Genomic DNA, 27,168 nt, shown 5'->3' on the forward strand with positions numbered 1-27,168 from the left:
TAGGCTCCTTAAACACTTCCCACATCTCCCCTCTGCCGGTTTTTGGTTGAAATGCAGACAAATTGGGCCCTTCAGGGAGAAAAATGTCTTTGGAGGATCCTCAGGATGGACCCATATGTGTGCCTGTGTGTGTATGTGTACGGGCATGTGTTTGGGCCTGTGTGTCTGTGTGTGTGCTTGTATGATTGTGAATCCAGTTTATCTGATTTCCCCTTTGGATGAGGAGGGCAGCTGAGTGAAAAGAGTCAAAAAGGCAGTATTGTTGGAAGCTGGTCTCTAAGCATCTTTGACTCTTTTAAGTTTGAGAAGCAGTGTGGGCTAGTGGATAGAGCCTGGGCCTGGATGTCAGAGGACCTGAGTTTTAATCCCAGCTCTGCCACCTTTCTGGTTTGTGACCTTGTGCAAATCACTTCATTTCTCTGTGCCTCAGTTCCCTCATCTCTAAAACAGGGGTTAAGACAGGGAGTACCACAAGGGACAGGGACTGTGTCCAACCCGATTTAGCTTGTATCTACTTCAGCGCTTAGTATAGTGCCTGGAACATAGTAACTGCTTAACCATTACCGTGTTTTTTTAAAAAAAGAACTAATTACCTTGCATCCACCCCAGACCTTAGTACAGAGCTTGGCACATAGTAAGGGCTCAACAAATACCATTAACAACAACAAAAAAAATCAGATTATCCTGTATTTACCCCATTGCTTAGTACATTGCCTGACACTCTTAACAATAATCACTTAATAATATTGTGAACAAGAATCATCACTCCTAGATGTGTGTATATCATCTCTTGACATAATTTCTTCCCAGAAGAACGGTTGCCATGAACTCATTTCTTGTTCTTTTAGAGTGACTTTTGAGAGATGCCACCAATATAATCACCATTATCCATGGTATTTACTGAGTGCTTACTATGTGCAAGAGCACTGTACTAAGCACTTGGGAGAATCCAATTCCACAGAGTTGGCAGACACATTCCCTGCCCACAACAAGCTTACAGTCTATAGAGACAGTCTATAGTCAATTAATAAATCAGTGGTATTTAATGAGTCCTGACTGTGTGAAGAGCACTATATTAACCACTTGGGAGAGCCTAGGGGTGTTTTCTATTTTCAAGAACTGGCAGTGGGATGAGCATGTTGGTGGCAAAAGGAGGGATGAAGGAAGAAGTGGGACTCTCCTAAAGTCTTTGCTTTAATGCTATTTGTGAAGTGCTTACTGTGTGTCAGGCAGTGTACTAAGCAGTGGGGTTAGACACAGTCCATGTCCAACATAGGACTTATAGTCTTAACCTCCATTTTACAGATGAGGGAATAATAATATAATAGTAATAATTATGGTACTTGTTAAGTGCTTACTATGTGCCAAGCTCCATTCTAAGCACTGGGGTAGACACAAGTTAGTCCCTGTCCCACAGGAGGTTCACAGTCTTAATCCCCATTTCATAGATGAGGAAACTGAGGCCCAGAGAAGTGAAGCAACTTGCCCAAGGTCACACAGCAGGCATGTGGTGGAGCTGGGATTAGAACCCATGACCTTCTGACTCCCAGGCCCATGCTCTATCCACTAAACCACACTGCTTCTCAAACTGAGGCCCACAAAAGTGAAGTGACTTGCACAGGGTCACACAAAATACAAGTGGCAGCATCAGGCAAATCCCCTGACTCCCGTGTCTGGACTCAAGCCACTAGGCCACGCTGCTTCTCAACTCTTCATCAAAAGATAGGATCTGAGAATATTCAAGCATTATGGATAACTATGGTATTTGCTAAACACTTACTATGTGTCAAGCACTGTTCTAAGCACTGGAGTAGATACAAGGCAATCAGATTGGACACAGTCCTTGTCTCACATGGGCTCACAATCTAAGTAGGAAGAAGAACTGATACTGAACCCCCATTTTGCAGTTGAGGGAACTGAGGCATAGAGAAGTGAAGTGGTTTGCCCAAGGTCACACTGCAGACAAGTGGGGGAAATGGGACTAGATCCCAAGTCCTCTGACTCCCAGGCCCATGATTTTTTCCATCATGCCATTCATTCAATCGTATTTATTGAGCGCTTACTGTGTGCAGAGCACTGTGCTAAGCGTTTTAATAATGACAGTATTTGTTAAGCACTTATTATGTGCAAAGCACTGTTCTAAGCACTAGGGGGATACAAGGTGATCAGGTTGTCCCACGTGGGGCTCACAGTCTAAATCCCCATTTTACAGATGAGGGAACTAAGGCACAGAGAAGTTAAGTGACTTGCCCAAAGTCACACAACTGACAATTGGTGGAGCTGGGATTTGAACCCACAACCTCTGACTCCAAAGCCCGCGCTCTTTCCACTGAGCTACGTTGATTCCTTAATCTGTAAGCCCCATTTGGGACTGGTTCCGATTTGATTGTTATGGTCAGGGAATGTGTATATTAATTCTGTTGTACTGTACGCTCCCAAGCGCTTAGTCCAGTGCGCTGCATATAGTAAGCACTCAATAAATACCACTGATTGATTAATAGGTGGAATATATTCCCCATGCTTTTTAGCACATCGCATGTGTCAAATCAATATCACTCTTGTCATTGTTATATTTTTATGTCTTCTTCCTCAACAACACTGCTTTGATGGAGAACTCCTCATTTTCTAATGGAACCCCACCCACTCTGAGCATTTTCCACAGGGATTTTGAGGCTGGGGAAGAGGTCACTGTTACTACCAACTCTACATTTGAGGAAGCGGGGGAGGAGGGGCTCTGGATGCCCCATCACAATAACCAAAATGACTAAACCGAACGGAGGCAAAAGAGAGCTTGTGTTCACAGCTGTATGCACTGTACACGCTCCTCGAAACGCCTACATTCAAAATCTAGTGAGTCATCTTTTGAATCGGTCTTGGGCTTTGAAACTGAACCCCTCATGCCTCAATATTTTCAATGCTCGAGAGGGATAAATAGGCAGGAGTTAAAAACGTTGTGGAGAAACATACTCCCTCAGAAACACTTTGGAAGTGCTCGCTGGAAAGCCATTGTAAGAAGACTCACTAGACTGGATGAATCACTCAGCCAAAACCAACAACCGTGAACCAAATTACCTAAGAACCCATCAGATAAGAGAAAAACAGTGAATCCTTCAGCTCATTGTGGCCTGTAATTTTCCTTTTCTAACCTTCCTTCACTTCCCTGGGAGGGATTTTCTTCTCAACTGAAATCTGGGCTTCTTTTAAGAGGTCTTCTCAGCCCCAAAGTCCTTAATTGTATAAATTTAATTAGTATCATTATTGTGATTTCTGAAAATTGTTAAGTGCTTACTTTGTGCCAAGGACAATACAAAGTGCTGGGGAAGGAGGCAAGAATATCAGATCAGATCCTGACCAGATCCGAACATATGAAGCTGGGGGGGAAAGAGAAACGTTAAGAGGAGAGTTGTGGCCTAGTGGAAAGAGCACGGCTGGAAGTCAGAGGACCTAGGTTTCAATCCTGCTGTATGACCTTGGGCAAATCATTTCATTTCTCTCTGTCTCACTTACCTAATCTGTAAAATAATTACAGTATTTGTTAAGTGCCTACTATGTGCCCAGCACTGTTCTAAGCACTGGGGTAGATACAGGATTATCAGGTTGTCCCATGTGGTGTTCACATTCTGAATCCCCATTTTACAGATGAGATAACTGAAGCACAGAGAAGTTAAGTGACTTGCCTAAGGTCACACAGCAGACAAGTGGCAGAGCCGGGAATAGAACCCACGTCCTCTGACTCCCAAGCCCGTACTCTTTCCATAAATCATGCTGTTTCTCTAAGTGGGGATTCAATATCTTTTCTCCTTCTTTCTTTGATCAGGAGCCCTGTATGGGACAGGCACTGATTATCTTGGGTCTTCCCCAGAGATTACAACAGTGCTTGACACATAATAAGTGCTTAACAAACAGCACAGTTATCATTAATGAAAGGCATGGAGGGATGGGCAGATTCAGAGCGAGAGATAAAGCCAAATTCAGTAAAAATTAAATATTACAATAATAACAATGCGAGAAGCCAAGTCCTTTCCTGTTGAAGGGAGCTTTCCTCAGACTCCAATAAATCAATCCGTCAATCAATAGTATTTATTAAACGCTTACCATGTGCACTCCAAAGCAATATTGCTAGTAATAGCATTTATTGTACCCTTTGGATACAATGCACTGTATTAAACACTTGGAAAGCACAAAACAAGCAAGTGAAACATTCCCTGCCCTCAAAAACCTTGCACTCTTAATGAGAAAACTGGGCATAAAAACCTTTACAGTGTAACTCAAAATAAATCAGTGGAGGCACAATAAAATAAATAAATAGATGCGAATGAGTGGGGCCTAGTGGATGGAAGATGGACCTGGGAGTCAGAAGGACCTGCGTTCTAATCCCGGCTCTGCCCATGCCAGCTGGGTGACCTTGGAGAAGTCACTTCACTTCACTGAGCCTCAGTTTCCTCATCTGTAAAATGGCAATTAAGACTGTGAGCCCCATATGGGACAGGGACTGTAACCAAGATGAATAGCTTGTATCTACCCCAGTGCTTAGTACAGTACTTGACACATAGTTATAGCTTGACAAATACCATTAAAAAAACAACATGATTGGCTTTTACCTACCCCTGATTTTGTCCAACCTGATTAACTTGTAATAATATAGTAACTGTGCTTATTTGTTAAGCACTTACTATATCCCAAACACTGGAGTGAGTTGAGTTCAGCAGAGAGGGTGGTGTTGAGCGCATAAATTTGGTCATCAAAGAAAGATAGTTGGGGTATGGAGGCTAAATGGGGAACGATGAGTTGAGAAAATTGTATGGGGTAAAGAAATTGGAGGGCTCTGACACGGAAGAGTACAGATTTATGAGGAGGAGGTGTGTGGGAGAGAAGGCAAGTGAGAAAGTTGTGGTCAGATAGAGCGATTTCAGAGTTGGTGAGAGTTGGGATCGTGCAAGTGTCTACAGACGATGAGATGGAGTGTGTGTCCAAGTTGGTGAGTACTGAGGTGGGGTGGAGCAGGAGGTCAGTGGAGTTGAGGAGTGACAGAAGGTGGGCAACAGAAGGCTCATCAGGAACATCTATGTGGCTATTGAAGTCCCCAAGGATCCATGTAGGTATGGAGAAAGAGAGAAGAAATGTGGGACAGGGATCAAAATGGTTAAAGAAGTTGGAGGCAGAACATGGGGGGCGGTAGATAACCATTACTAGAATCTGGATTAGGTGGAAAAGGCAGATGATATGGGCTTCGAAGGAAGGGAAAGAAAGGGATAGGGGAGGCAGAGCAGTGCAAAAGCAGCACTGTGTCTTGATAAGGAAGCCAACACCTCCTCCTTTCCCAGGGAGTCTGGGGAGCGGGAGAAGATGATCCCCTGTTTGTAGAGAGCAGCAGGGGAGGCTGAGTCATCTGGGGAGAGACAGCAATGAGTGATGATGAAGAGGAGGACTGAATGAGTCAGGAACAGGCCAAAGATGAAGGGAAGCTTCCCCACGATGCAGGGGGGATCCACAGGCCACACTTGGTTGAGGCTGTGAGGGGGGTTTGGCGGGGAGGAGATGGAGCAAGGGTGGGGAGGGTTTGGATGGGAGTGAGTTGCCGGGGCCTGGTGCAGAGGGAGGGGGATGAGGGGTGGCATCGGGACAGGATGACAGGGATGAGGCAGGGAGGAGGGGCAGGGATGATTCAAGGGGTGGGAAGGGGCTGGGTGGCGGAGGGCCGGCAGAGGGTGGGATGGACCTACTGAAAAGGGGGGTATTGAAGGGTCATGGTGGGGTTGATGAAGTTTGAGCATTGTACTTGAGGTAAAAGACAACCATAACTTCTTAATCCGGTGATACCCTGAGGAGATGGTTGAATTGTCCTTGGGTCCTTGAGAGTGACGCCTCTCAGGGTTGCACCTGGTGAGTTTCCAGTACTCTACCAGTATCGGCAATGGGAGGGAGAGTCAGGCAGAGGTATACCCATTCCATTCCTAGCTTGGGCAGTGGCTAGAGAGTGGAAAGCAATCTGCTACAAGTCAAGACTGCCCTGTGCTGGGCAGCAGCGGCATGGGAAAGTCGGGGGCAGCAACTCGAGTTTATCACATGGAAGGCAGCAGTGGTAAACCACTTCCGTATTTTTACCAAGAAAACTCTGTGGATTCACTACCAGAACGATTGCAGTTGGACAGTGGGGCGACCTGGGAGAGAGGTGTCCATGGTGTCGCTATGGTTTGGAAACGACTCAATGGCATAAGACAAGACAAGACCTTGAGAGTGAACAGGTCAGTGTGGGCAGGGAATGTGTCTACCACCGCAGTTACATTGTACTCTTCCAAGCATTTAGTCCAGTGCTCTTCACACACTAAGTGCTCAATAAACACGCCTGATTGATTGGTTGGCCATAAGCTCATTTTGGGCAGGGAATGTATCTACCAACTCTGTTGAATTAGATTTCCCAAAATACTTAGTATAGTGTTCTGCATACAGTAAGCACTCAATAAATGATTGATTGATTGATTGATTATCCAGGGAATTTGCTAGAGCAGATCCAAGTGCCAGTGTAGAGGTTGGTTGAAGACCAGTTCCTACATGACTTCCTGTGGTTTCTGCCAAAAATATGGGATGCTGGAGGGGATTTTTGTTTGCATTCTGAATAAACACTCACCATCATCAAGTCTGATGTGGAACAGCACTAAACTGCTTATAAATTGGGCAGCAAATTCAGGATTTTCAGAGACTGAATGCTAAAGGTTTAGCTGTTTCCTTTCTCTCCTGTCTTCTTTTTTCTTTAATGGTATTTGTTCAGCACTTACTATGTATCTGGCACTGTTCTAAGTGCTGGGGTAGATACAAAATAATCAGTTTGGACACAGTCCCTCTTCCATGTGTAACTCACAGTCTTAGTCCCCATTTTACAGATGAGGGAACTAAGGCACAGAGAAATGAAGTGAGTTGGCCAAAGTCACTTAGCAGAAAAGTAGCTCATTGTGGGCAGGGATCAAGCCTATCAGCTCTGTTATACTATACTTTCCCAAGCACTTAGTATAGTGCTCTGCACACAGTAAGCACTAAATGATCAATTAGTCAAACGTATTTATAATCATAGTATTTGTTAAGCACTTATTATGTGCCAGGGACTGTACTAAGTGCTGGGGTAGTACGGTCAGGTTCCTGATCTGCATGGGTCACATTTTTTTTATGGTATTTGTTAATTATTTATCATGTGCCAGACCTGTACTAAGCAACAGGGTAAATAAAAGATAACCAGGTTGAACACAGTCCCTGTCCCACATAGAGTTCAGTCTCAACCCCATTTTACAGACAAGGTAACTGAGGTCCAGAAAAGTGAAATGACTTTCCCAAGATCACCCAGCAGACAAGTGGCAGAGCTAGGATTAGAAGCCAGGTCCTTCTGACACCCATGCTTGTGCTCAGTCCACTAGGCCACACTGGGTGAGGGAAGTATTCTAGTCAGTCTAGATGTTTGAAAATTGGTAATTTTTTCTGTTCCCTCCATCCTGCCATTTCTACACTGAACAATTCTTGTGGATGACAAGTGTCTTCTTGTCTGTGTCTTCCCCAGTGGTATGCAAAAAGTAGGTATTTAACTCATCCTAGCAAAATAACAATAAGAATAATTATAATAATGAGGATAATAATGATTATTATTTTTTGAAACAAGTACCCACAAGCATCTAACCACTAGCAGACTTTCCAGAATTTTTATTGTTCTGGCAAATTTGCACTTCACTCTCATTCTCATTCTACATTCTCATTCTCTACAGTCTCAGAAATGCTCCTTTTTAATTTTTCTCTGAGTTTCTCCAAACCTAAATCACATAGCAGATTTCATATCTTTCCCAGGAAAATAAGGTGCTAGCAGCCTTGAATTTCTTCTTTGCAGCAAATAACTAAATTGGAGAGTAGCACAGTGGCCTAGTGGCAAGAATCCAGCCCTGGGAGTCACAGGACTTGGGTTCTAATTCTTACTCTGCCAATTTCTTGCTGCATAATCTTGGTCAAGTCACCTAATTTATCTGTGCCTCATTTCCCTCAACTGTAAAATTGGGTTTCAATACCTGCTCCCACTCTGAACTCCATGTACAGGGAATGTGTCCTATATTATTAACTTGTATCTATCCCAGCTCCAAGAACAGTGCTTGGCATATAGTAAGTACTTAACAAATACTGTCATAATAATGATAAATGGTTATTTAGTTATGTATATATCCATAAATTATTTATTTACTTTAATGTCTGTCTTCTCTAGACTGTAAACTCATTGTGGACAGGGGACATGTCTACCAACTCTGTTGTTCAGTGCTTTCCTAAATACTTGGTAAAATGCTCTGCACACAGTAAGTGCTCAGTAAGAACAACTCTGTAAGAACTTTCCATCTTCCATCACTCCCTTGGTGAACTCATTCACTCCCATGGCTTCAACTATCATCTCTAAGCTGATGACACCCAAATTTACATCTCCACCCCTGTTCTCTCTCCTTCCCTCTAGACTCGTATCTTCTCCTGCCTTCAGGACATCTCCATCAGGACGTCTGCCCGCCATCTAAAACTCAACATGTCCAAGACTGAGCTCCTTATCTTCCCTCCCAAACTCTGCCCTCTCCCTGACTTTCCTGTCACTGTAGACGGCACTACCATCCTTCCCATCTCACAAGCTCACAACCTTGGTGTCATCCTTGACTCCGGTCTCTCATTCACCCCACACTTCCAATCCGTCACCAAAACCTGCCAGTCTCACCTCCACAGCATCGCCAAGGTCCACCCTTTCCTCTCCATCCAAACCGCTACACTGCTGGTTCAATCTCTCATCCTATCCCAACTCGATTACTGCATCAGCCTCCTTTCTGATCTCCCATCCTCCTGCCTCTCCCTGCTTCATTCTATACTTCACTCTGCTGCCCAGATTATCTTTGTACAGAAACACTCTGGGTATGTCACTCACTCCTCTCCTCAAAAATCTCCAGTGGTTGCCTACCAACCTTCACATGAAGCAAAAACTCCTCACGATTGGCTTTGAAGCTCTCCAGCACCTTGCCTCCTCCCACCTCACCTCCCTTCTCTCCTTCTACAGCCCAGCCCGCACCCTCCGCTCCTCTGCTACTAACCTCCTCACTGTACCTCGTTCCCGCCTGTCCCGCCGTCGACCCCTGGCCCACGTCCTACCCCTGGCCTGGAATGCCCTCCCTCCAAACATCCGCCAAACTAGCTCTCTTCCTCCCTTCAAAGCCCTACTGAGAGCTCACCTCCTCCAGGAGGCCTTCCCAGATTGAGCCTCCCCCTTATCCTCTCCTCCTCCTCCCCTCCCCATCTCCCCCACTCCCTCCCTCTGTTCTACCCCATTCCCCTCCCCATAGCACTTGTGTATATTTGTACATATTTATTACTCTATTTTATTAATGATGTGTATATGTCTATAATTCTATTTATTTTGATGGTATTGACACCTGTCTACTTGTTCTGTTTTGCTGTCTGTCTCCCCCTTCTAGACTGTGAGCCCGTTGTTGGGCAGGGACTGTCTCTATATGTCCAGAGTGTACTTTCCAAGCGCTTAGTACAGTGCTCAGCTCACAGGAAGTCTCAATAAATACGACAATGAATGAATGAAGAACACTGACTGGTTGATATTGATTAGAGTGAGTAGATGACTTGGTAATAGACTTGTAAACCTTGTTGTGGGCAGGGAAGGTGTCTATCAACTCTGTTATATTGTTGTATTGGACTCTCCCAAGCTCTTAGTACAGGGCTCTGCACACGGTAAGTACTCAATAAACACCACTGATTGACGGATTGACTGAAGACTGTCCCTCTGAACTGTAAGCTCATTGTGGGCAGGGAACATGTCAACCAACTCTGCTATATCATTGTATTGTATTCTCCCAAGTGCTTAGTATAGTGCCCCGCACTCAGTAAGCACTCGATAATATCACTGGTTGACTGACTAACAGCAACACTCAGAGGGTTTTAGGATTATCTTGCCCCTAGAAACCAAATCCAGTCCTCCACTAACCTAAAACATTTGAAAACGTAGCGTAACGAAGATGATAAACAGTGCTCTGTTGTGCTATTCCCTTCCGAGCCTCTATTCTCAAGTGATCTTTCATCTGAGTTACATATGTTTCTAATACGGTCATACGTGGCTGCTGTTACATCCGGAAACTTATTCACAAAGAGAGGACAGATTTCCCCTCCCTTTTGAACCCCCCTAGACTCCTGGCCAATGCCTTCTGGAGGGAGAATTGGGGAGAATAATGAACTAGTTGACTCGTCTCGCCCAACCACGGTGCCTTGAGTCACAAACATCACGTTGTTCAGATAGAAAGGCCACTTTGATAAAAGCTTCTACTCAACCAGAAATCTCCTGTGAGACTGCTGCTCCACTTCAACCAACTCCAGATCCAGCAAAGCAGCAAGACTCAGTGGATAGTGCACAGGCTCGGGAGTCAGGAGGAGCTGGGTTCTAATCCCAGCTCTGCTACATGTCTGTAGTGTGACCTCAGGCAAGTCACTTCACGTCCCTGGGCCCCAGTTACCTCATCTGGAAAATGTGAGCCCCATGTGGGAAAGGGACTGTGTCCAACTTGGTTAACTAGTATCTACCCTAATGCTTAAAACAGTGCTTGGCACATAGTAAGCCCTTAACAATTACTGTAATTATTATTAATACCCTACTTCCCATCCTCCCACACACACTCCTCTGGTCATCTTCTAGCTAAGCTAAAAGGCTAAATTCTCCCAAGCATCTCAACAATGCTCTAGCTATCCTCTTCCCAAGAACCCCTTCTTGGTTTTGTCCGAGGATCTCTGTCCCATTTTTTGATTTGCATCGTGGGTGTGCAATTAATAATCATCATCATTATTGTTGTGGTATTTGTTAAACAATAATAATAATAATAATAATAATAATTGTGGTATCTGTTAAGCACTTACAATGTTCCAGGCACTTTAGGAAGAGCTGGGGTAGATGCAACAAATTGGGTTAGGCACAGTTCCTTGTCCCACATAGGGCTCACAGTCCTAATCCCCATTTTATAGATGAGGTAACAGAGGCACAGAGAAGTGAAGTGACTTGCCCAAGCAGACAAGTGGTGGAGCCAGGATTAGAACCTAGGTCCTTCTGACTTCCAGGCCAAGCAGTGTAATAAAGGAGTGGGGCAAATACAATATTAGACTGTAAGCTCATCATGGGCAGGGAATGTGTCTGTTTATTGTTATATTCTACTCTCCCAAACATTGAGTACAGTGGGCTGCACATAGTAAGAGCTCAATAAATATGACTGAATGAATGAAAAGATAATCAGGTCCCATATGAGGCTCAGAGTCTCAATCAATACAATCAATACAATCAATTGTATTTATTGAGTGCTTACTGCATGCAGAGCACTGGACTAAGCACTTGGGAGTGTACAATCTACCAATATAACAGACAGATTCCCTGCCTGCAACGAGCTTACAGTCTAGAGGGGGAGACAGACATTAATCTAAATAAATAAATTGTGGATATGTACATGAAGTAGATGGGTTGGCGAATAAAGTGAGCAAATCAGGGCGATACAGAAGAGTGAAGATGACGAAATGAGGGCTTAGTCAGGGAAAGCTTCTTGGAGATGTGCCTTCAACAAGTAGGAGGAAGAACTGGTATTGAATCTCCATTTTGCAGATTAAGGAAATGAGACACAGAAAAGTGAAGTGAACCACCCAAGGTCACACAGCAGGTAAGTGGCAGAGCTCGGATTAAAATCTAGGGCCTCTGACTCCCAGGCCTGAGCTCTATCCACTAGGACATTCTGCTTCTTGCATGGTTGCCCTTGAAAACCACAGCCTAGAATATAAATATAAAAACATTTTCATTTGCATCGAAACTTACAAAGTCAACTTTGTCCTCAGGGGCCAGGGCAAGATCAACCACACGAATCCCAAAGATTCTGGGTGATCTGCCAGGAAATAGGGGAAGGAGGAAATAGGGTTAAGATAGGGGCTTGGGTTAATGAGTTCTGATCGTGATAGAGTGGCACCAGAAAGACTCTCCCAAACTCCCCCTTCTGGCCCTTGATTTTTCTGGTGGCTTTTATGATGGAGAGGCAGATACTATAGAGGGGAAAGGGGCTTGGATGGTTTTTTTATGTGAATTTGCTTAATCCCCTCCCTCTTCATATCTGACAATTGCTCCTCCCCACCTTCAAAGCCTTAATGAAGGCACATCTCCACCCAGAGGTCTTCCCTGACTAACTCCTCATTTCCTCTTCTCCCATTCCTTTCTGTGTTGCCCTGACTTGTTTCCTTTATTCACCCACCACTCACCCTCTCAGCCCTTCCAGCACTTATTCACATGTCCATAATTTATTAATTTATATTCTTGTCTGTCTCCCCCTCTAGACTGTAAGCTCCTTGTGCGCAGGGAATTTGTCTACCAACTCTGTTATATTGTCTCTCCCAAGCAATTAGTACAGTGTTCTGCACACAGGAAGTGTTCAATAAATACGATTGATTGATTTATTGATTGCTTCTGATTCACAGTGTGCTTTGCTTCTGATTTAAATTGTACCATTACAGGGAACATATCTACCAACTCTGTTATATTTTACTCTCCCAAGCACTTAGTACAGTGCTCGGCACACAGTAAACACTCAATAAATTAGATTAATTGACTGATTGATCAATTCTTCCCGGTGTTAGACAAACTTCCTGGTCCAGTTACACTTTATGTGTCTTACGTGGTCCCAGGAACAGGGAGGCCAGGAGCAATACAGACTAGGAAACAGACCTAGGAGGCAGAGGACCTTGGTTCTAATGCCACCTCCACCACTCGTCTGGTAGGAGATCTTGGGCAAGTCACTTTGCTTCTCTGGGCCTCAGTTACCTTATCTCTAAAATGGGGATTCAGACTCTGAGCCCCAAATGGGACATGGACTGTGTCCAACCTGATTAGCTTTCATCTCCCCCAGCACTTAGGACAGTGCTCTGCACACAGTACGTGCTCAATAAATGTGATCGATTAACAAATAGCATAAAAAAGGCTTCTTGGAGGAGAAATAATTTTAGTAGGGCTTTGAAGGTGGGAAGAGTGGTGATCTGTCAGACATGAAGGAAGAGGGTGTGACAGGCCAGGGGGAGGATGTGAGTAAGGAGGGGATGATGAGACTGTAAACTTCTTATGAGCAGGGATTGCATCTACCAGTTCTTTGCTTCGCCTATGCACTTGGGTCTGTAACCCTTAAAAACATCAATATTCCCTTCACCTCCCCAGGATCACAGTATTCTTATACTGTAATTTATTTTAATGTCTCTCTCTCCCACTAAATGGTAAGCTCCTTGACATAAAGGATCATGTCTACCAACTCTGTCGTATTGTTCTCTCCCAAGTGCTTAGTACAGTGCTCTGCACACAGTAAACAATCAATACAACTGAATGAATGAAGGAATGATTGAAAAAATAAATAAATAAATAGGATTGACTGACCGTACACAGCAAGTGCTCAATAAATACCTTTGATTGTTTGATTCAATATAGACTATTCCTCTAGACTACAAGCTTGTTGGGGGCAGGGAATGTGCCTACCACATCAAGCACTTAGTACAGTGCTCTGCACATACAGTAAGCACTCAATAAATATCACTGATTGGTTGACTGACTATAGACTGTTTCTCTAGACTGGAAGCTCATTGTACCACCTCTGTTCTCTATTGAGTATTTAGTCCGGTGCTCTGTAAACAACAAACAGTCAATAGATACCATTGAGCAAATGACTTTCCTGATCACCACAAATCTATTCTGAAGGCCACATTTAGGCTCGGAAAATCCATAAAAGGGTCACGCATATACTTGCCTAAAAATCAGCTGTAATTTCTGGGCCCTATCATCAACTCTAATCTCAGACAAATTTCCTCTTGCCCCTCTAGCTCTGGGGTCCACAGAGGGCATCTAAAGGCTGGGGTCATTCCCATCACCCCTAGCCTACGGGAATAACCCACCCCTAGCCTGTCAAGGGCAAGACAGGGGCACACCATCTATCCCTGCTGCTTAAACCCGTAGGAAGACTGTCCATGTCTCCCCACTCCTCATGACTCTCCAGTGATTGCCCATTCACCTCCACGTCAAACAAAAACTCCTCACCATTGGCTTTAAAGTATTCAATCACCACACCCCCATCTACCTCACCTCTGCTCTCCAACTACAACTCAGCCTACACACTTCACTCCTCTAACGCCAACCTACTCACAGTACCTCAAACTCATCAATGTCAACGCTGACCTTTTTCCCATGTCCTGCCTCTGGCCTGGAACACCCTCCCTTGACATATCTGACAGACAATGGCTCTCCCCTACTTCAAAACTTTATTAAAGGCACATCTCCTCCAAGAAACTGTCCCTAATTAAACCCTCATTTCTACTTCTCCCACTCCCTTTCAAGTCTTGCATTCATTCATTCAATCATATTTATTGAGCACTTACTATGTGCAGAGCACTGTACTAAGTGCTTGGGAAGTACAGTTCAGCAACAGAGACAATCCCTGCCCTCAATGGGCTCACAGTTTAGAAGGGAGGAGACAGACATCAAAACAAGTAAACAGGCATCAGTAACATCATAATAAGTAAATAGAATTATAGATATATACACATCATTAATAAAAATAAATAGAATTACAATTATAAATATGTACACATCAATCAATCGTATTTATTGAACGCTTACTGTGTGCAGAGCAATCATCATCATCATCAATCGTATTTATTGAGCGCTTACTGTGTGCAGAGCACTGTACTAAGCGCTTGGGAAGTACAAGTTGGCAACATATAGAGACAGTCCCTACCCAACAGTGGGCTCACAGTCTAAAAGGGGGAGACAGAGAACAAAACCAAACATACTAACAAAATAAAATAGACTAGATATGTACAAGTAAATAGAGTAATAAATACATACAAACATATATACATATATACAGGTACTGTGGGAAAGGGAAGGAGGTAAGGCAGGGGGATGGAGAGGGGGAGGAGGGGGAGAGGAAGGAGGGGGCTCAGTCTGGGAAGGCCTCCTGGAGGAGGTGAGCTCTCAGTAGTGCCTTATATACATAAGTGCTGTGGGGTGGGAAGGTGGGTAGAGCAAATGAAGAGAGTTGGGGTGATGGGGAGAGGACAGGGAACAGGGGAAGAGGGGGTCTTGGTCTGGGAAGTCATCTTTGCACAAGGACTTAGACTCTTAATTCCCCCCTCCCTCAGCCACACATCATTTATGTACATTTATGTAATTCATTGATTTATATTTGTGTCTGCCTCCTGCTCTAAACTGTAAACTTCTAGTGGGCAGGGAACATGTCTACAGTGCTCTGCACAAAGTAGGAGCTCAATAAATATGATTGATTGATTGACTGATTGATGGTAAGACCCTTGCTGGAAACCTAGAAGCCATGATGACTAAGACCAACCCTCCAATCAATCAGTCAATGGTATTTACTGAGCACTTACAGTACATAGAGCACTGTACTGAGTGTCTGTGGGGGTCCAACACAACAGAATTAGTGGAAAAGTTCCCTGCCCATAACGAACTCACTTTCTAGAAAGGGAGATAAGGGAGTGGAAACATTTTTTTCACAGCAGTATCATTTGTGTTTGTTTATTTTCACCAGCTTTCTTTCTCACCCTCCTATTCTCCCCCTTTTAATCTCTCCTTTTTTGTTTCATGATTGAATCAACACAAGGGACAGTGCTCCCATTAGAAACTTAAAATGCAGATTCAATACCAGTTCTCCCTCCTATTAGAACGTGAGCCCTGTGTGGGTTCTGTTATGAGAACTTAAGAAATGGGATGAGTTGACTTTAAAGAGTCACTTGCCTTTTAAAAATGCCCTCTTTGCCCCTTATTCAATCAATCAGGTAATCAATGGTATTTATTGAGCATTTACTGTATGCAGAACACTGTACTAAGTCCTTTTTAAATGATATTTATTAAGCACTTACTGTACTAAACACTGGGATAGATATAAGCTAATCAGGTTGAATACAGTCCATGTCCCACATGGGACATAATCCTCGTTTCATAGATGAGGTAACTGAGGCACAGAGAAATAAAGTGACTGGCCTGAGGTCACACAGCAGAAAAGCCGCAGAGCTGGTACTAGAACCCAGATCCCCTGACTCCCGGGCCGGCTCTTTCCTCTAGACTACACTGCTTCTCTTCTTTGGCTATCTAGTCACTTGGAAGGTCGAGGCTCATACCATCATGCTTGCCTTTCCCACCAAACTTACAGTTCCCAACACTTTTTTATGTTATTTGCTAAACAGTTGCTATGTGCCAGGCATGGTACTAAGCACTGGGGAAGAGACAGGTTAATAAGGTTGTCGCACTTGGGGGCCACAATCTTACTCCCGATTTTACAGATGAGGTAACTGAGGAACAGAGAAATGACGTGATTTGCCCAAGGTTACCCAGTAGCCTTCTGACTCAAGGGCCTGGGCTCTCTCTGCTAGGCCACACTGATTCCTGCCTGTAAGGGATTTCTGCACCCCCTATTTCCTAGACCAGAGAGAGATCTTTAAAACACACTTCTTGCATGTTGGCTTCTTCATTTATGACTGGATTTGTCCGCAGTAGTAATGCTAAGGAATACACTGGGGAAGCAGCATGGCCTAGAGAAAAGAACCTGGACCTAGCAGCCAGTGGACGTGACTTCTCAACCCGGCTCTGCCAATTGCCTGCTGTGAGACCTTGGGCAAATCACTTCACTTCTCTTTGCCTCAGTTCCCTCACCTATCAAATGGGGATTCAATACCTGTTCTCCCTCCTACATAGACTGTGAGCCCTAGGCGGGACAGGGTCTATGTCCAACCTAATTAACTTGTACCTTCCCCAACACTTAGAACAGTGTTTCACACATAGGATTCACTTAACAAATACCATAGAAAAGTATGGTAATAATAATAATAATGATGGCATTTGCTAAGCGCTATGTGCAAAGCACTGTTCTAAGCGCTGGAGGGGGTACAAGGTGATCAGGTTGTCCCACGGGGGACTCACAATCTTAATCCCCATTTTACAGATGAGGGAACTGAGGTTCAGAGAAGTTAAGTGACTTGCCCGAGGTCACACAGCAGACATGTGGCAGAGCCAGGATTCAAACCCATGACCTCTGACTCCCAAGCCCGGGCTCTTTCCACTAAGCCACGCTGCTTCTCTAACCCCACACTGACAACTCTCTGTGAATTTGTGTGTTAGGTGGCCTTCACAACAAACACAAGCCATCAATTATTCATTCAATGGTATTTATTGAGTGGTTACTATGTGCAGAGCACTGTACTAAGTGCTTGGGAGAGTCCAAACAGAATTAGCAGATGTGTTCCCTGCCCATGATGAACTTTAAGCTTACAACATCAGCTGTTCTGGAGCACAAAGAGAGGAACTGACCAAGCTCCCTCACTTTAATAATAATAATTATGGTATTTGTTAAGCATTTACTATGTGCCAGGCACTGTACTACGTGCTGGAGTGGATATAAGCAAATCGGGTTGGACACAGTCCCACATGGGGCTCACGGTTTCCATCCCATTTTACAGATGAGGGAACTGAGGCACAGAGAAGGGAAGTGACTTGTTCAAGGTCACACGGCTGACAAGTGTCAGAGCAGAATTAGAGCCCAGGGACTTCCAACTCCCAGGCCAGTGCTCTATCCACTACACCATGCTGCTTCTGTAGCCCAGACACCACCCACAAGTCTTCCAGAAACGTGCGGACTGGAGGGAAGACTTTTCCAAGAGAACAGCTTGTGCTTCCTTTCCAATCCCAGCCCGTCTCCCCTTGGCAAAGGAAAGGAACTGGCAAAGCTTGAGCTATCTTGCACAGGAATTGGAGCCCCTGACATGCTCCCAGCCGAGTTCCAAGAGTTAGATGATGGGCAACACAGCCGTATCCCAGCTGCGAATAATAAAAATGCATTTCTCAGGCATTGCTGGCCAGTGAATTGGTGCATTTAATTCAAGCATGATTTATTCCAAGCACAGAAGCAAAGACTCCATCTCCAGACACCCTATAGAAACAACTCCAATCAGCAATAAAAGCTTACTTATCCTCCACTGAGAAGCAGTGTTGCCTAGTGGCTAGAGCCCAGGCCTGGGAGATAGAAGGACCTGGGTTCTATTCCCGACTCCACCAGTTGTATGCTGGGTGACCTTGGGCAAGTCACTTCACTTGTCTTAGAGAAGCACTTCATTCATTCATTCAATCATATTTATTGAGCGCTTACTGTGCGCAGACCACTGTACTAAGCACGTGGGAGAGTAAAATACAACAATAAAGAGACACATTCCCTTCCCACAACGAGCTTATAGTCTAGAGTGGGGGAGACAGACATTTAAAAAATTAATAAACTACAGATATGTACATAAGTGCTGTGGGGCTGGGTTGGGGGAAGAACAAAGGGAGCAAGTTAGGGCAACGCAGAAGGGAGTGGGAGAAGGGGAAAGGGGGGAGCACCATCAGGAAAGTCCTCCTGGAGAAGATGTGCCTTCAATAAGGCCTTGAAGCAGGGGAGAGAAATTGCCTGTCGGATTTGAAGAGAGAGGGCTTTCCAGGCCAGAGGCAGCTTGTGGGCAAGGGGTCAGCTGCGAGATAGGCGAGATCTAGGCACAGTAAGAAGGTTAGCACTAGAGGAGTGAAGTGTGCAGGCTGGGTTGTAGAAGGAGAGGAGTGAGATGAGGTAGGAGGGGGCAAGGTGATGGAGTGCTTTAAAGCCAATGGTGAGGAGCTTTTGCTTGATGCAGCAGTGGATGAGCAACCACTGGAGTTTCTTGAGGAGTGGGGAAACATGGCCTGAATGTTTTTGTGGAAAAATGATCTGTGCAGTAGACTGAAGTATGGACTGGAGTGGAAAGAGGCAGGAGGCTGGGAGATCAGCAAGAAGGCTGATGCACTAATCCAGGCAGGAGATAGGATGAGTGATTTTATTAATGTGGTAGTAGTTTGGATAGAGAGGAAAGGGCTGATTTTACTGATGTTGTGAAGGTGGGACCTATAGGATTTAGTGATTGACTGAATATAAATATTCAATATAAATGATCTTCTTCATGCCAAATCCAGTGGCCTCTACTCCATCCTAATCTTCCTCGACCTCTCAGCTGCCTTAGACACTGTGGACCACCTCCTTCCCTTGGAAATGTTATCCAACCTTGGCTTCACTGACTCGGTCCTCTCCTGGTTCTACTCATCTCTCTGGCCGTTCATTCTTCGTGGGCTCTCCTCCTCTGCATCCCAAAGTAAGCCCTTAACAATGCCGTAAAAAAAAAATTGCTGCCACTGCAGCAATTGCCAGCTTTGGGACCTTGGGCAAGTCACTTCAATTCCCTGTGCCTCAATTGCCTCATCAGTAAAATGAGGATTAAGACTGTGAGCTCCATGTGGGACACGGACCTTATCCAACCTGATTATCTTATATCTACCCAACTGCTTCTGACTCCCACGCCCAGGCTCTTTCCACCATACCACTATGCTTCTCCAATGGATTGCCCCAGTCAACCCATCAGAGGTATTTATTGAGCCCTTACTTTGTGCAGGCACTGTACTGAGTGCTTGGGAAACTAGAGTACCACAGAGTAGGTAGACCTGTTCTCTGCCCACAAGGCACTTACAATCTGAGGAATTTCTTGGTTCAGGGTTAAGGCCACGTTCCAAGGACCTGGCCCATGAAGCAGCAGCATGGACTAGTGGATAGAGCGCAGGTCCGGGAGTCAGAAAGACCTGGGATCTAAACCCGGCTCATCTGTTAAATTGAGATTAAGCCTGTGAGCCCCATGTGGGACATGGATTGTGTCCAACCCAATTGTTTTCTATCTCCCCAAATTGAGTTGAATACGGTGCCTGGCACAGAGTAAGCACTTAATAAATGCCACAATTATTATGTGCTTAGAGAGCGTCCATGTCAGCCTCACATCACCCTTGTGCGCTTATCTGTTCCCCGACACATGGTCTTCATTTCAGCCTAAGCGAGACATCTTGAAAAGGAAGCCACAGGAGAGGGAAGTCCCTGAAAGAGATGGTTCTGTACTCTGTTCTCACACTCAGATTGGGGAGTTCCTCTTTCCAGTTGACTGCCCTTTTTGTACACAAACCTGTTACTGATTTGGTGATTCCCTGCTCTCCCACCCCCGACCCTGTTGGGGAAGGGAATCGCCTCTGAAGTCCGGTTGGAAGAGAGGTCAGGCGGAAACTTAAGAAATGCATGCTTTCTTCTCCCCAGAATCCATGGCAAGTCCAACGTTGGAAAACCCAGATGAATGGCTACTCCCCTGTAGCAACTCAGCAGTGGCAGGAATTGGGGAAGGTGTGAAGAAATCAATAACTGGATACTTGAATATCAAAGCCTTCCAGGAGGCATCGCCAGGGAGTTGGACCCTCCTCTCTTGCATTCTTGGCCAATCTCACCCTGGTGGTAACCTCAACCCTCTCTTCTCTTTGCTTCTCTTCCCCTTCCTTCTTCTCATAGCATTTTGACGACTTCACTTCCCATTCAAACCCCAAAGTTTTCTCAGAATCCCTCACTATTCCATGAACAGTTCCCTTAGCTATTTAGCAAAACAGAAGGAAGAGGTAGGTGAAAGTAAAATAGTCAATTTTGCTGCTTCTCAGTTGCTCTGGTCAATCAATCAATCGATCATTCATATTGATTTAGTAGTTACTATGTGCAGATCACTGTACTAAGCGCTTGGGAGAGTACAATATAATAATACAACAGGGTTGGTAACCACATTCTCTAACGAGCTTATAGTCTAGAGGGGAAAACAGACATTACTCAAGCAATCAGTGGTATTTTTGAGTGCTTACTATGTGCAAAGCACAGTACAAAGCACTTGGGAGAACACAATAGAATTAGCAGACGTGGTCTCTGCCCATAACAAGTTGACATTAATGTAAATAAATAAATTATGGATGTGAATGTAAGTACTGTGGGGCTAAGAGTGGAGAAAATGAAGGGTGAAAATCCAAGTTGCAAGTGTGAGGCAGAAGGGAGTGGGAGAAGTAGAAATGAGGCTTAACTGGGGAAGGCCTCTTGGATGAGATGTGCCTTCAAAAAGGCTTTGAAGCGGGGGAGAATAATTGTCTGTCGGATATGAGGGAGTGCGTTCCAGGCCAGAGACAGGATGTAGGTGAGTGGTCACTAGTGAGCTAGACAAGATTGAGGTACAGTGAGTAACTTGGCATTAGAGGAGCAAACTGTGTGGGCCGGGTTGTAGTAGGAGAATAGCCAGGTGAGATCTCCGCTCTCTTGACCCCATCCAACTTTCTGAGCGCCTCACACCCCACCTCGCCTCCCTCTCCTCTCTACCCAGTCTTGATGATCAGATAACTGCTCTCAACTCTACCCTTTCTACTCAGCTAGACTCACTCGCTTCCCTTTTCCCTTCGCCACTCTCATACCACTAACCCACAGCCCTGGATCACTGCCACTGTCCGCCTCCTTCGCTCTTATGCTTGAGCTGCCGAATGCTGCTGGGGAAAGTCTAAACACTATGCCAACCTCGTTCACTTCAAGTTTATCCTTTGCTGCCTTACCTCAGCCCACTCCTCTGCCAGACAAAACTATTTCTCCTCCCTTATTGACACCCATGCCCATCATCCCCGTCAGCTCTTCCGTACATTCAACTCCCTTCTCAGGACCCCGGTTCCTCCTCCTCCTCCTTCCCGCACCCCCACCGATCTGGCCTCCCACTTCATTAATAAGATTAAATCCATCAGGTCCGACCTCCCTAAAGTCACTCCCCCCCCTTCTCCAACCCCCCGGCTCTCAACACTCTCTGCTATTCTCCCATCCTTCCCAGAAGTATCCTCAGAGGAGCTCTCCTCCCTCCTCTCAGGTCCTACTCCGGCCACCTGTGCTTCTGACCCCATTCCCTCTTTTATCTCATGAAATCTCTCGCTCCGTCCCTTCTCCCCTCCTTAACTTCCATCTTCAACCGCTCACTCTCCAGTGGTTCCTTCCCCTCTGCCTTCAAATATGCCCATGTCTCTCCCATCCTAAAAAAAACCCTCTCTTGACCCCACCTCACCTTCTAGTTATCGCCCCATATCCCTCCTACCATTCCTTTCCAAACTCCTTGAACGAGTTGTCTACACCCGCTGCCTCGAATTCCTCAACACCAACTCTCTCCTCGACCCCCTCCAGTTTGGCTTCCATCCCCTACATTCCACGGAAACTGCCCTCTCAAAGGTCACCAATGACCTCCTGCTTGCCAAATCCAACGGCTCATATTCTATCCTAATCCTCCTCGACCTCTCAGCTGCCTTCGACACTGTGGACCACCCCCTTCTCCTCAACACGCTATCCAACCTTGTATTCACAGACTCCGTCCTCTCCTGGTTCTCCTATCTCTCTGGTCGTTCATTCTCAGTCTCTTTTGCAGGCTCCTCCTCCCACTCCCATCCCCTTACTGTGGGGGTTCCCCAAGGTTCAGTTCTTGGTCCCCTTCTGTTCTCGATCTACACTTACTCCCTTGGTGACCTCATTCGCTCCCACGGCTTCAACTATCATCTCTACACTGATGACACCCAAATCTACATCTCTGCCCCTGCTCTCTCCCCCTCCCTCCAGGCTCGCATCTCCTCCTGCCTTCAGGACATCTCCATCTGGATGTCTGCCCGCCACCTAAAACTCAACATGTCCAAGACTGATCTCCTTGTCTTCCCTCCCAAACCCTGCCCTCTCCCTGACTTTCCCATCACTGTTGACTGCACTACCATCCTTCCCGTCTCACAAGCCCGCAACCTTGGTGTCATCCTCGACTCCGCTCTCTCATTCACCCCTCACATCCAAGCCGTCACCAAAACCCGCTGGTCTCAGCTCCGCAACATTGCCAAGATCTGCCCTTTCCTCTCCATCCAAACCGCTACCCTGCTCGTTCAAGCTCTCATCCTATTCCGTCTGGACTACTGCATCAGCATTCTCTCTGATCTCCCATCCTCGTGTCTCTCCCCACTTCAATCCATACTTCATGCTGCTGCCTGGAATGTCTTTGTCCAGAAATGCTCTGGGCATGTTACTCCCCTCCTCAAAAATCTCCAGTGGCTACCAATCAATCTGCGCGTCAAGCAGAAACTCCTCACCCTCGGCTTCAAGGCTCTCCCTCACCTCGCCCCCTCCTACCTCACCTCCCTTCTCTCCTTCTACAGCCCAGCCCGCACCCTCCGCTCCTCTGCCGCTAATCTCCTCACCGTGCCTCGTTCTCGCCTGTCCCGCCGTCAACCCCTGGCCCACGTTATCCCCCTGGCCTAGAATGCCCTCCCTCTGCCCATCCGCCAAGGTAGCTCTCTTCCTCCCTTCAAGGCCCTACTGAGAGCTCACCTCCTCCAGCAGGCCTTCCCAGACTGAGCCCCCTCCTTCCTCTCCCCCTCTCTCCCTCTCCATTCCCCCATCTTACCTCCTTCCCTTCCCCACAGCACCTGTATATATGTATATATGTTTGTACATATTTATTACTCTATTTATTTATTTATTTTACTTGTACATATCTATTCTATTTATTTTATTTTGTTAATATGTTTGGTTTTGTTCTCTGTCTCCCCCTTCTAGACTGTGAGCCCACTGTTGGGTAGGGACCGTAGCTATATGTTGCCAACTTGTACTTCCCAAGCGCTTAGTACAGTGTTCTACACACAGTAAGCGCTCAATAAATACGATTGATTGATTGATTGAGGAGGAAAGGAGATTAGGTGCTTTAAAGCCAATGGTGAAGAGTTTCTGTTTGATGTGGAGGTGGATGGGCAACCCCTAGAAGTTCCTGAGGAGTGAGGAGAGATGGACTGAACGGCTTTATAGAAAAATGATCTGGATCAAAAATTTGCAGGGTAAGGGTATTGAAAGTGTTAGCTAAAATGAAGATCAGGGCCTCTCTAGTTTTCATGTGCCTGTGTCTGCCGCAGCTCAGATAATGAAGAGATGCTTGTCTGGCGGACAGAATGCCCAGCACCAATCTGACCTGCAGAGGGGCTGGAGATGTCAGCTGAATTTGAACCTGCCCTGCCTGAATTTGAAAACAGCCTGCCCTGGTCCAATGGGCATCTTGGTCCAGCAGGCAATGTGTGCCAGAGGGCAGCGTGTGCCAATGACACAAGATCATCAGGTCAGATGGCACCCCTATCCTATGTGGGGCTCACAATCTACAGCTGGGTAGGAGGAAGTACAGGTATTAAATCCCCACTTCAGAGATGAGGAAACTGAGGCACAGAGAAGTGAAGTGAATTGCCCAAGGTCACAAAGCAGACAAGTGGCAGAGTGGGGATTAGAACCCAGGTCCTCTGACTCCCAGGCCCATGCTTTCTTTAGACCACTGCTCTACTCAGCTTCAAAACCCTTCTGAAATCACATCTCCTCCAGGAGGCCTTCCCTGATTAATCTCTCATCAACGCATTTTAGATCATCCAACTGCCACTTCAACACTTTCAAGACACCTGAGAAGCAGTGAGAGCTAATGGAAAGAGCACAGGCCTGGGAGTCAGAAGGACCCGGGTTTTAATCCTACTCCTCCACTTGACTGTTGTGTAAACTTAGGCAAGTCAGGCAAGTCACTTCATTTATCTGGGCTTCAGTTACCTCATCTTTAAATGGGGATTAAGACTGTGAGCCCCATGAGGAACATGGACTGTGTCCAACCTGATTACCTTGTATCTACCCCAGCACTTAATACAGTACCCTGGCAGATATAAAGTGCTTAACAAATACCATAAGAGGAAGAAGAAGCTGTGAGGCCCATGGACTGTGTCCACATTTGTTATCTAGAATCTACCCCAGCTCTTACTACAATATCAGGCCTATAGTAAGCACTTAGCAAATACCATAAAAAAGAAACAAACCTAAGCCTTTGGATATTCACAGCTCCTACCCTCCATAGCACTTATGAACCTACCTTAATACCCTATTACTTCCTGTAACTGCTAAGTTTGTTGTGGGCAGGAAATGTGACTGTTATCATTGTTATATTGTACTCTCCCAAAGGCATAGTACAATGCTTTGCACACGGTAAAAGCTCCATAAATACCACTGACTGACTGAGTGGCTGTCTTTAGTGTCTGTCACTATGAGATTTTCAATTCCTGAAGCAGGAAGGGATCATATCCAGTTATTCTTCTGTGCTCTCTGAAGCAATTAAAACAGTTATTCTGCATACAGTAGGTATTCAGTAAATATTACTGATTGACTGTTAGGTGAAATGCATGCCTTTTCTTGAAAGACCTCCCCCTTCCCTAAAACACATCTGATGAAAACCCCATTGCATAATTGCAAGGGTAGAGTTGATAACCCAAACTGCTAATAAGTGACCGACTGGTCTTTAAATCCTCACATAATAAAGTTACACTTGCTGGGTATCACAACTACAACAAGTATCTGCTTGAATGGCCAGGAGTGAATCCAGTATAATGGATGGTATCCAACCGTAATATTTTCCATCAAAAATCAATGGTAATTATTGAATGCTTACTATGTGTAGAGCACTGTAGTAAGTGCTTGGGAGAGTAAAATACAACAGAATTAGCAGACTCGTTCCCTGCCCATAATAAGCTTACAGTTTAAAGGATAATAATAACTATTACTGTGGTATTTATTAAGCATTTACCACAAGACTGTCATAGAACAGTAATCCTTCATCTCAAGATCATCCCTTCTCTCCAGAAATATACTCAAATAGAGCCTCAGGCCTGGACTCAGACTTTTTTATGGTATTTGTGAAGCACTTACTATGTGCCAGGCAATGTACTAAATGCTGGGGGTAGATATGAGCTAATACAGTTGGATACCATCCATGTCCAACTTGGAGCACCCAGACTTAATTCCTATTTTACAGATGAGGTAACCAAGGAACAGAGGAGTTAAGTGTTTTGCCCAAGGTGGCCCAGCAGATAAGTGGTGGAGCTGGGAGTAGAACCCAGTTCCTTCTGACTCCCAGGCCCAGTCTCTATCTATCAGGCCACACTGTTTCTCAAAAAATATTACTACTTTATATAGTGCTTTTATTCCCAAAGTGCTCACTCATCAATTGGGTCATTTCAGCCCTGACATCACCCCTGTGAGGTAGGTAGAATCAGATCACCAGAACAGGAAAAAAATGTGATGTGGACGTTATGACAAACGCTCCAACCCACCCTGTTCTGTTGGTGCTGGACAAGCCTCCTTTCATGGCTGCAGTGGGAAAGCCATGTGTGTATTTCATGTTCTTTCAATGTTTTCCTGACTGAGCTGTGTTTAAGTCAAGACTGGAGATGACAAGGCTCAGTGTTGTGTTATTTTAAGCTTCTGATCATTAAATTATTCCATTCAACCTATGCTCAAGTGATCTCTCCCATCATCAACTGAGGCACTTACCTGAGAAGTTAGGTGACTTGCCCAATGTCACACGGCAGAGAAGTGTCAGAGCTGGGAACAGAACCCAGGTCCTTCTGACTCCCAGGCCTAGGCTCTATCCACTAGGTCATGTTCGTATGTGTAATGGGGATTTAATCAATACATGTTCTCCCCCTTACTTCTCCTCCGGACAGTAAGCTGGTTGTAGGCAGGGAACGTATCTACCAACTCTGTTATATTGTACTCGCCCAAGTGCTTAGTACAGTACTCTGCACACAGTAAGCACTCAATAAACACCACTGATTGGATTGTGAGTTCCATGTGGGACAGAGACTGTGTCTGTCCTGAAAAACTTGCACTAAGATAATAATAGTAACAATAATAATAATGATAGCAATATTAACTGTGGTATTTGTTAACCACTTACTATATGTCAAGCACTGTAATAAGTGCTAGGGTAGATACAAGGTAATACTATCCCACATTGTAAAACCCTAACAAACATTATAATAATAAAAATGTAAAACATTCCCTTGGCTGCTCTTCAGTTTTAAAGAGGCAAACATGTGCTGAAAGGTTAACTATAATGACAATTTTCAAGGTAAACTGCACTGTGATACCCAAAGGAAGTTGTGGGCAGGGAAAGTATCTAACAACTCCGTTGTATTTTAGACTCCCAATCACTAAGTCCAGTGCTCTGTGCTCAGTAAGAACTCAGTAAATGCCAATGATTGCTGGCATTTGAAACTGCCCTGTCTGAATCTGATTTAAATCAATGGATGGATTGATTTGAAAGGGATAAATGGCATTTTGTTAAGAACTTACTATGTGCCAAGCACTGTATTAAGCACTTGGGGTGGATGCAGAAAGG

General features: G+C 45.2%; 1 long non-coding RNA gene and 1 other non-coding gene across 2 annotated transcripts in view; one reads left to right on the forward strand and one right to left on the reverse strand.

The window, feature by feature from the left end:
• LOC119927229 overlaps window positions 1-27,168 on the reverse strand; it is a 307,572-nt gene that overhangs the window by 236,732 nt on the left and 43,672 nt on the right. The window lies entirely within an intron of this gene.
• Window positions 5,863-6,000, forward strand: LOC119927663. Its single transcript, XR_005450644.1, has one exon. It is a non-coding gene; the product is annotated as a small nucleolar RNA SNORA7 (small nucleolar RNA).

The sequence above is a fragment of the Tachyglossus aculeatus genome, chromosome 4 (assembly GCF_015852505.1).
Source record: "Tachyglossus aculeatus isolate mTacAcu1 chromosome 4, mTacAcu1.pri, whole genome shotgun sequence".
Taxonomy (NCBI): domain Eukaryota; kingdom Metazoa; phylum Chordata; class Mammalia; order Monotremata; family Tachyglossidae; genus Tachyglossus; species Tachyglossus aculeatus.